A 10,147-nucleotide genomic window follows, 5' to 3' on the forward strand; every position below is an offset into this window, starting at 1 on the left:
ACATACATACAAGAGATTTTACATAAATTGATCGATTTATAGATAGAGCTAGTACATATAATGCACTAGCTTTGCTAGAATTCTAGCATTGGCCTTAACTGGAATCTGTTTACCTCTGCCAAACAATCCTAGCAGGGGTTTATGGTCTGTTCTAGCAAGAAATTTCCTCCCCAGCAGAAAATACCTCAGTTTTTTTTACAGCATATACCAAAGCCAAGGCTTCTTTATCTAACTGAGAATAATTCTGTTCCGCAGGAGATAATTTCTTGCTAGCAAAATATACTACTTTATCCTGACCATCTACTTCCTGTAATAATACACAACCCACTCTTCTGGGGAAGCATCTACCTCCAGTTTTAATGGGAGTCTACCTGTAAAATTAGTGAGCACTGGAGAATTGATCAATTCCTGTTTAATATTCCTGAAGGCATTTTCCTCTCTTGCTGCCCACTTAAATCTAGCCCCTTTTTCAACAGTTCATACAAGGGTGCTAATTTTGTTGAAAAGTTCTTCACGAACTTACAAAAATATGTAACCATCCCGACAAAAGACTGTACTTCCCCAACTAATGTTGGGGCATCTATTATAGCCGCTACATTTTTGTGAGAAGGAGTAAAGCCCTTAGCTGAAATATGGTACCCCAGGTATTCAATGGCCTTGGTCTTCAACGTTGTTTTTCCCTTATTAATCTTCACATTGTGCTTTTGCAAAAGATTCAAAACTTGTTCTAATCTAGCATCATGCACTTCCTCATTCTCCCCACATACAATAATGTCATCTAAAAAACTAGCCACACCTTCAATGTTAACTAACAACTGGGACATGAATCTCTGAAAAATTGCCGGAGACGAGGAGAGTCCAAAAGGAAGTCTTATATACTTAAATAACCCCTTGTGGGTATTAATCACTAACAATTTCTGGCTCTCCTCCTCTACAGGAATTTGCAAGTAAGCATCTTTCAGGTCAATCTTAGAAAAAAATTGCCCCTTGCAGACCACTGACAACAACTCATCTATCTCCAGTTTTAACGGGAGTCTACCTGTAAAATTATACTCCCCACTCAAAGTATAAGCCATCACACATTGTCAGAACAACTGCACTTCCAGCTGCACCCGTGGGGCGGTGTAGGGAACTGGCAGTCGACGGTGGGAAGAGCATAAATTATTATCACGGCTTGGCGTTACTAGTGACTATTTGCCTATATTCATTAACGTTATTTGTCATTTCTTATATTGTATTATATCATTAATATTGATTCTTATTTACAGTTATTGTTCTGCATTATTTATTATGAGCATACATTATTATCACGGCCTGGCATTACTAGTCACTCATTTCATCGGGCCTTTTTCTGGCCATTTCGGGCTCTACTCCCGGTCTACCGGCCCACTTATCGGCCTTCGGGCTCTATTCACGGCCTTCAGGGCTCCTTCCCCGGCCTTCGGGCTCTACACTCTCTCTCTCACTCTCTCTCTCTCCACACACACACACACACACACTCTAAAAGGGAGTATGCTTCAACAAGGTAAGATTATTACTGCATTAACAGACAAGGTAACAAATCAGGAGGAGCAAATCAATGAACTAGTGAAAGAAAATGAGGCATGGAAAGTGAAGTGTGGTGACTTTGAAGAAATAAACAAGAAAATAGACTCATATGGTGAACAACTCCAAGCAAGCCTAAGGGCTAACATAGAGTTAGGTAAGGATCTCCAACTGGAAACTTCACTGACAACTCACATAGAGGAGGTGAATAAAGAACTAGAAAAGTATAAAGAAGAAATAAAAGCGACATATGCTCAAGTTGTAAAAGAGAAAGAGACTATCAAAGAAGTGTGTTCTCAGCAGTCTCCGTGGTGTAGTGGTAAGACACTCGCCTGGCGTTCCGCGAGCGCTATGTCATGGGTTCGTATCCTGGCCGGGGAAGATTTACTGGGCGCAATTCCTTAACTGTAGCCTCTGTTTAACGCAACAGTAAAATGTGTACTTGGATGAAAAAACGATTCTTCGCGGCAGGGGATCGTATTCCAGGGACCATAGGATTAAGGACTTGCCCGAAACGCTAAGCGTACTAGTGGCTGTACAAGAATGTAACAACTCTTGTATATATCTCAAAAAAAAAAAAAAAAAAAAAAAACAGAAATGACCAACAAGAAGCAGAAATTAGGCAAGCAATTAGGAAAGAACTGGTTACCAACAGTAAACTGGTACAAAACACTGCAGATAGAACTAAGTCCATAATCATTTTTGGATGTTTAGAGAAGGAAATTTCATCTAGGGTGGACCGAGCGGCAGAAGAGATGAAAATCATAGAGAAAATAGTAGGTTTAGGAGAAGGCTCAAAGGAAAATGTCTGTGATTTTAGAAGAATAGGAAAATATGAGAAAGAAAAGAACCGCCCCTTAAGGGTGACGTTTAATGGAGTGAAAAACATGATGGATGTGCTAAGAAATGCCAGGAAACTGCAGAGTGATGAGGTTGGCAAATCTTGGTCAATAAGACAAGACCTCTCCAAGGAAGACAGAGAAAAGCTGAAAATGAACCTAATTGAGGCAAAACGTCTAAATGGGGATAGAAATGAAGAAGACAGAAATTCTTTTTTTTACAAAGTGACAGGGACTGGAAAGCTTGTGAAATGGTACATAAAAACAAAGCAACAAGATCAGTAGTGGAAGGGGGAGTAAAGAGCAAAGGAAAAGGGAACATGTTCTTGAAAATTGTATATACCAACATAGATGGAGTGAGGTCAAAAACTTTGGAGTTGCAAGATATAATCCAGCTTAGGGTCCCAGATATTGTTGCATTATCAGAAACGAAACTTGAAGGAAATATAATAAATGAAGTCATATTCCCAAGAGGCTACTCAGTTTGGAGACGTGACAGGAAAACTAGGAAGGGAGGAGGAGTGGCTGTACTGGTGAAAAAACACCTGAAGGTAAAAGAGTTAATATTTGAAAACCCTCGAGATATTGACATAATGGCATTGCAGGTCTGGAATCAGGATGATAAGCTGATAATTGTAAATACCTACAGCCCACCAGCAAGCAACACGTGGACAAAGGAAGAACTGGATGACAAACGAGAGGGCCTCATAATGGTCATGAGAGATATTATTGTACAAGCAGATAAAGATAAATGACGACTGTTGATACTGGGGGACTTCAACTTTAGAGCAATAGACTGGGAGGCCTGTGAAGCAAGAACGGAGGACTTTTGGACATGCAGATTTGTGAACCTCATTCTGGAGACATTCTTGTATCAACACATAAAGCAAGCCACAAGAATGAGGGAAGGAGATGTACCGTCAGTACTGGATCTAGTATTCACCAGGAAAGAAGAAGAGATTTTTGACATCCAGTACCTTCCTCCCTTGGGAAAGAGTGATCACGTCCTGTTAGACATTAAATATGCTTTAAGATATCATCTAGAAGAAAATGGGGACATTGAAACAGTTGATAAACTCGATTTAAGGAGAGGCAACTATGGGGAACTTCGAATTTTTTTAATCAGTGTAATTGGACAGAATTGTTGCTAGGCAGGGAAGTAAATGAAATGTATGCCAAATTTTTAAAACTATACGAGGAAGGCACACAAACATTCATACCAAAACAGAGATGCAGGGCCAGAAAACAGGATTGGTTCGACAGAAATTGTGAGAGGGCTAGAGACCAAAAGACACAAAAATGGAATCAGTATAGGAAGAGGCCAAACCCCCAAACATACCAGCGATACAAAGATGCGAGAAACAACTATACAGCAGTAAGGAGAGAGGCAGAAAGAAATTTTGAAAAAGGGATAGCAGATAAATGTAAAACAGAACCGGGCCTATTCTACAAATTCATAAACAACAAATTGCAGGTAAAGGATAATATCCAGAGGTTGAAAATGGGAAACAGATTCACGGAAAATGAAAAGGAAATGTGTGAAACATTAAATGAAAAGTTCCAAAGTGTGTTTGTACAAAATGAAATCTTCAGAGAACCAGACACAATAAGAATTCCAGAGAACAACATAGAGCGGATAGAGGTGTCTAGAGATGAAGTGGAAAATATGCTAAAGGAGCTCGGGAAGAACAAAGCAGCTGGCCCAGATGGCGTTTCACCATGGGTTCTGAGAGAATGTGCATCTGAGCTCAGCATTCCACTTCACCTGATCTTTCAGGCATCCCTGTGTACAGGAATCGTAGCAGACGTGTGGAAACAGGCTAACATAGTTCCAATCTACAAAAGTGGCAGCAGGGAAGACCCCCTCAATTATAGACCTGTATCATTGACAAGTGTAATAGTGAAAGTATTGGAAAAGCTAATCAAAACTAAATGGGTAGAACACCTGGAGAGAAATGATATAATATCAGACAGACAGTATGGTTTTCGATCTGGAAGATCCTGTGTATCGAATTTACTCAGTTTCTATGATCGAGCCACAGAGATATTACAGGAAAGAGATGGTTGGGTTGACTGCATCTATCTGGACCTAAAAAAGGCTTTCGACAGAGTTCCACATAAGAGGTTGTTCTGGAAACTGGAAAATATTGGAGGGGTGACAGGTAAGCTTCTATCATGGATGAAAAATTTTCTGACTGATAGAAAAATGAGGGCAGTAATCAGAGGCAATGTATCGGAATGGAGAAATGTCACAAGTGGAGTACCACAGAGTTCAGTTCTTGCACCAGTGATGTTTGTTGTCTACATAAATGATCTACCAGTTGGTATACAGAATTATATGAACATGTTTGCTGATGATGCTAAGATAATAGGAAGGATAAGAAATTTAGATGATTGTCATGCCCTTCAAGAAGACCTGGACAAAATAAGTATATGGAGCACCACCTGGCAAATGGAATTTAATGTTAATAAATGTCATGTTATGGAATGTGGAATAGGAGAACATAGACCCCATACAACCTATATATTATGTGAGAAATCTTTAAAGAATTCTGATAAAGAAAGAGATCTAGGGGTGGTTCTAGATAGAAAACTATCACCTGAGGACCACATAAAGAATATTGTGCAAGGAGCCTATGCGATGCTTTCTAACTTCAGAATTGCATTTAAATACATGGATGGCGATATACTAAAGAAATTGTTCATGACTTTTGCTAGGCCAAAGCTAGAATATGCAGTTGTTGTGTGGTGCCCATATCTTAAGAAGCACATCAACAAACTGGAAAAGGTGCAAAGACATGCTACGAAGTGGCTCCCAGAACTGAAGGGCAAGAGCTACGAGGAGAGGTTGGAAGCATTAAACATGCCAAAACTAGAAGACAGAAGAAAAAGAGGTGATATGATCACTACATACAAAATAGTAACAGGGATTGATAAAATCGACAGGGAGGATTTCCTGAGACCTGGCACTTCAAGAACAAGAGGTCATAGATTTAAACTAGCTAAACACAGATGCCGAAGAAATATAAGAAAATTCACCTTCGCAAACAGAGTGGTAGACGGTTGGAACAAGTTAAGTGAGAAGGTGGTGGAGGCCAAGACCGTCAGTAGTTTCAAAGCGTTATATGACAAAGAGTGCTAGGAAGACGGGACACCACGAGCGTAGCTCTCATCCTGTAACTACACTTAGGTAATTACACTTAGGTAATTACACACACACACACACACACACACACACACACACACACACACACACACACACACACACACACACACACACACACACACACACACACACACACACACACACACACACACACACACACACACACACAGCATGTCGGAGAACCCACAAGGATGAGAGGCAATGACGAACCAGCGAGACTCGACCTAGTCTTCACTCTGAACGACTCCGACATAAGAGAAATCGGTTTTGAGGACCCAGTAGGAATGAGCGACCACAGTGTACTGGTGTTTGAGTACTTGATTGAAGAAGGGTTATTGAACTCGAGGAGGGATACCGAAACCAAAAGGTTAGCATACCGAAAGGGAAACTATGAGGGGATAAGAAAATTCCTAACAGATATAGCATGGGAAACAGAGCTCAGGGGAAAGACGGCCCAAGATATGATGGATTACATCACGCAGAAGTGCAAGGACGCAGCAAACAAGTTTGTCCCAGTCCAAAAGGAAAACAGAGAAATGAAGATGAGAAACCCATGGTTTAATCAGAGATGTAGGTTAGCTAAGCAGCAAAGTAAAAGGGCATGGAGAAACTATAGGAATAACAGGACACTGGAGAGCAGAGAAAGATACCAGAATGCCAGGAATGAATATGTCAGGATGAGAAGAGAGGCAGAAAGACAATACGAAAATGACATCGCAAGCAAGGCAAAGACTCAGCCTAAATTGTTGCATAGCCACATTAGGAGAAAAACAACAGTAAAGGAACAGGTTATGAGATTAAGGATAGGGGCGGAAGGATTCACTACAAATAACAAGGAAGTGTGTGAGGAATTGAATAAGAAATTCCAGGAGGTCTTCACCTTAGAGCAAGGAGAAATTCCAGAGGTAAGTGAGGGAATAGCTAACCAGGAACCACTGGAAGAGTTTGAGATTACCAGTGGGGAAGTAAGGAAGTGTTTACTAGAGTTGGACGTGACGAAGGCTATAGGCACAGATGGAATCTCCCCTTGGGTTCTAAAGGAAGGAGCAAGAGAACTGTGCCTACCACTCTCCATAGTGTATAACAAATCACTGGCAACAGGGGAACTGCCAGATATTTGGAAAGCAGCTAACGTAGTCCCGATATACAAGAAAGGGGATAGACAGGAGGCACTGAACTACAGGCCATTGTCCCTAACCTGCATACCATGCAAGCTGATGGAGAAGATTGTGCAAAAAAAACTAGTGGAGCATCTGGAGCGAAGGAACTTTGTAACACAGCATCAACATGGGTTCAGGGATGGCAGGTCCTGCCTCACAGGGTTACTTAAATTCTACGACCAGGCAACAAAAATAAGGCAAGAAAGAGAAGGGTGGGCAGACTGCATATTTTTGGATTGTCAGAAAGCCTTTGATACAGTGCCACACAAGAGGCTAGTGCGAAAGTTGGAGATGCAGGCTGGAGTGAGAGGGAAGGTACTCCGGTGGATAGAGGAGTACCTAAGCAACAGGAGACAACGAGTCTGTGTGAGGGGTGAGGTCTCAGATTGGCGAGACGTCACAAGTGGAGTCCCGCAGGGGTCAGTCCTTGGACCTATACTGTTTCTGGTATATGTAAATGATCTCCCAGAGAGTATAGATTCGTTCCTCTCAATGTTTGCCGACGATGCAAAAATTATGAGGAGGATTGAAACAGAGGATGATAGTAGGAGGCTACAAGATGACCTGGATAGACTGAGTGAATGGTCCAACAAATGGCTGTTGAAGTTCAACCCGAGTAAATACAAAGTAATGAAACTAGGCAGTGGAAACAGGAGGCCAGACACAGGATACAGAATAGGAGATGAAGTACTTAATGAAACAGACAGAGAGAAAGATCTAAGAGTTGATATCACACCAAACCTGTCTCCTGAAGCCCACATAAAGAGAATAACGTCTGCGGCATATGCGAGGCTGGCTAACATCAGAACGGCGTTCAGGAACCTGTGTAAGGAATCATTCAGAATCTTGTACACCACATATGTAAGACCAATCCTGGAGTATGCGGCCCCAGCATGGAGCCCGTACCTTGTCAAGCACAAGACGAAGCTGGAAAAAGTCCAAAGGTATGCTACTAGACTAGTCCCAGAACTAAGAGGCATGAGTTATGAGGAAAGGCTGCGGGAAATGCACCTTACGACACTGGAAGACAGAAGAGTAAGGGGGGACATGATCACAACCTACAAAATCCTCAGGGGAATCGACCGGGTAAACAAGGATGAACTATTCAACACTGGTGGGACGCGAACAAGGGGACACAGGTGGAAGCTGAGTACCCAAATGAGTCAGAGAGACGTTAGAAAGAACTTTTTCAGTGTCAGAGTAGTTAGTAAATGGAATGCATTAGGAAGTGATGTGGTGGAGGCTGACTCCATACACAGTTTCAAATGTAGATATGATAGAGCCCAGTAGGCTCAGGAATCTGTACACCAGTTGATTGACGGTTGAGAGGCGGGACCAAAGAGCCAGAGCTCAACCCCCGCAAGCACAATTAGGTGAGTACAATTAGGTGAGTACACACACACACACCACGTTTATCGTCATTTATATCATATTTAGTATATCGCCATCCATACATGGATGGCGATATACTAAAGAAATTGTTCACAACTTTTGTTAGGCCAAAGCTAGAATATGCAGCGGTTGTGTGGTGCCCATATCTTAAGAAGCACATCAACAAACTGGAAAAGGTGCAAAGACATGCTACTAAGTGGCTCCCAGAACTGAAGGGCAAGAGCTATGAGGAGAGGTTAGAGGCATTAAATATACCAAAACTAGAAGATAGAAGAAAAAGAGGTGATATGATCACTACATACAAAATAGTAACCGGAATTGATAAAATCGATAGGGAAGATTTCCTGAGACCTGGAACTTTAAGAACAAGAGGTCATAGATATAAACTAGCTAAACACAGATGCCGAAGAAATATAAGAAAATTCACTTTCGCAAACAGAGTGGTAGACGGTTGGAACAAGTTAGGTGAGAAGGTGGTGGAGGCCAAGACCGTCAGTAGTTTCAAAGCGTTATATGACAAAGAGTGCTGGGAAGACGGGACACCACGAGCGTAGCTCTCATCCTGTAACTACACTTAGGTAATTACACACGCATGCACGCACGCGCGCGCACACACACACACACACACACACACACACACACACACAGGCGGGACCAAAGAGCCAGAGCTCAACCCCCGCAAACACAACTAGGTGAGTACACATCACGTCCTGTTAGACATTAAATATGCTTTAAGATATCATCTAGAAGAAAATGGGGACATTGAAACAGTTGATAAACTCGATTTAAAGAGAGGCAACTATGGGGAACTTCGAAATTTTTTTAATGAGTGTAATTGGACAGAATTGTTGCTAGGCAGGGAAGTAAATGAAATGTATGCCAAATTTTTAAAACTATACGAGGAAGGCACACAAACATTCATACCAAAACAGAGATGCAGGGCCAGAAAACAGGATTGGTTCGACAGAAATTGTGAGAGGGCAAGAGACCAAAAGACACAAAAATGGAATCAGTATAGGAAGAGGCCAAACCCCCAAACATACCAGCGATACAAAGATGCGAGAAACAATAGCCAACGGCCATACCACGTTGAGAACACCGCTTCTCGTCCGATCAGCGAAGTTAAGCAACGTTGGGTTTGGTTAGTACTTGGATGGGTGACCGCCTGGGAACACCAAATGCTGTTGGCAATAATGTTCTGCCCGAAACGCTTTGCGTAATAGTGGCTTTAGGCATTGTATGTACTAGCTCTATCTATAAAGCCAACAAACTTTGTAAAATCTCTTTATGTATGTACCTTTGCCTAAATAAAAATTATTATTATTATTATTATAATTATACAGCAGTAAGGAGAGAGGCAGAAAGAAATTTTGAAAAAGGGATAGCAGATAAATGTAAAACAGAACCGGGCCTATTCTACAAATTCATAAACAACAAATTGCAGGTAAAGGATAATATCCAGAGGTTGGAAATGGGAAACAGATTCACGGAAAATGAAAAGGAAATGTGTGAAACATTAAATGAAAAGTTCCAAAGTGTGTTTGTACAAAATGAAATCTTCAGAGAACCAGACACAATAAGAATTCCAGAGAACAACATAGAGCGGATAGAGGTGTCTAGAGATGAAGTGGAAAATATGCTAAAGGAGCTCGGGAAGAACAAAACAGCTGGCCCAGATGGAGTTTCACCATGGGTTCTGAGAGAATGTGCATCTGAGCTCAGCATTCCACTTCACCTGATCTTTCAGGCATCCCTGTGTACAGGAATCGTAGCAGACGTGTGGAAACAGGCTAACATAGTTCCAATCTACAAAAGTGGCAGCAGGGAAGACCCCCTCAATTATAGACCTGTATCATTGACAAGTGTAATAGTGAAAGTATTGGAAAAGCTAATCAAAATTAAATGGGTAGAACACCTGGAGAGAAATGATATAATATCAGACAGACAGTATGGTTTTCGATCAGGAAGATCCTGTGTATCGAATTTACTCAGTTTCTATGATCGGGCCACAGAGATATTACAGGAAAGAGATGGCTGGGTTGACT

The 10,147-nt window shown here is 41.5% G+C and overlaps 1 non-coding gene across 1 annotated transcript; it reads left to right on the forward strand.

Annotated features, from left to right (window-relative positions):
- Nucleotides 1-9,173: 9,173 nt before the first annotated feature.
- LOC123761891 (5S ribosomal RNA) lies at nucleotides 9,174-9,292 on the forward strand. Its single transcript, XR_006773281.1, has one exon. It is a non-coding gene; the product is annotated as a 5S ribosomal RNA (ribosomal RNA).
- Nucleotides 9,293-10,147: the final 855 nt, after the last annotated feature.

Source organism: Procambarus clarkii, chromosome 24 (genome assembly GCF_040958095.1).
Source record: "Procambarus clarkii isolate CNS0578487 chromosome 24, FALCON_Pclarkii_2.0, whole genome shotgun sequence".
Lineage (NCBI taxonomy): Eukaryota > Metazoa > Arthropoda > Malacostraca > Decapoda > Cambaridae > Procambarus > Procambarus clarkii.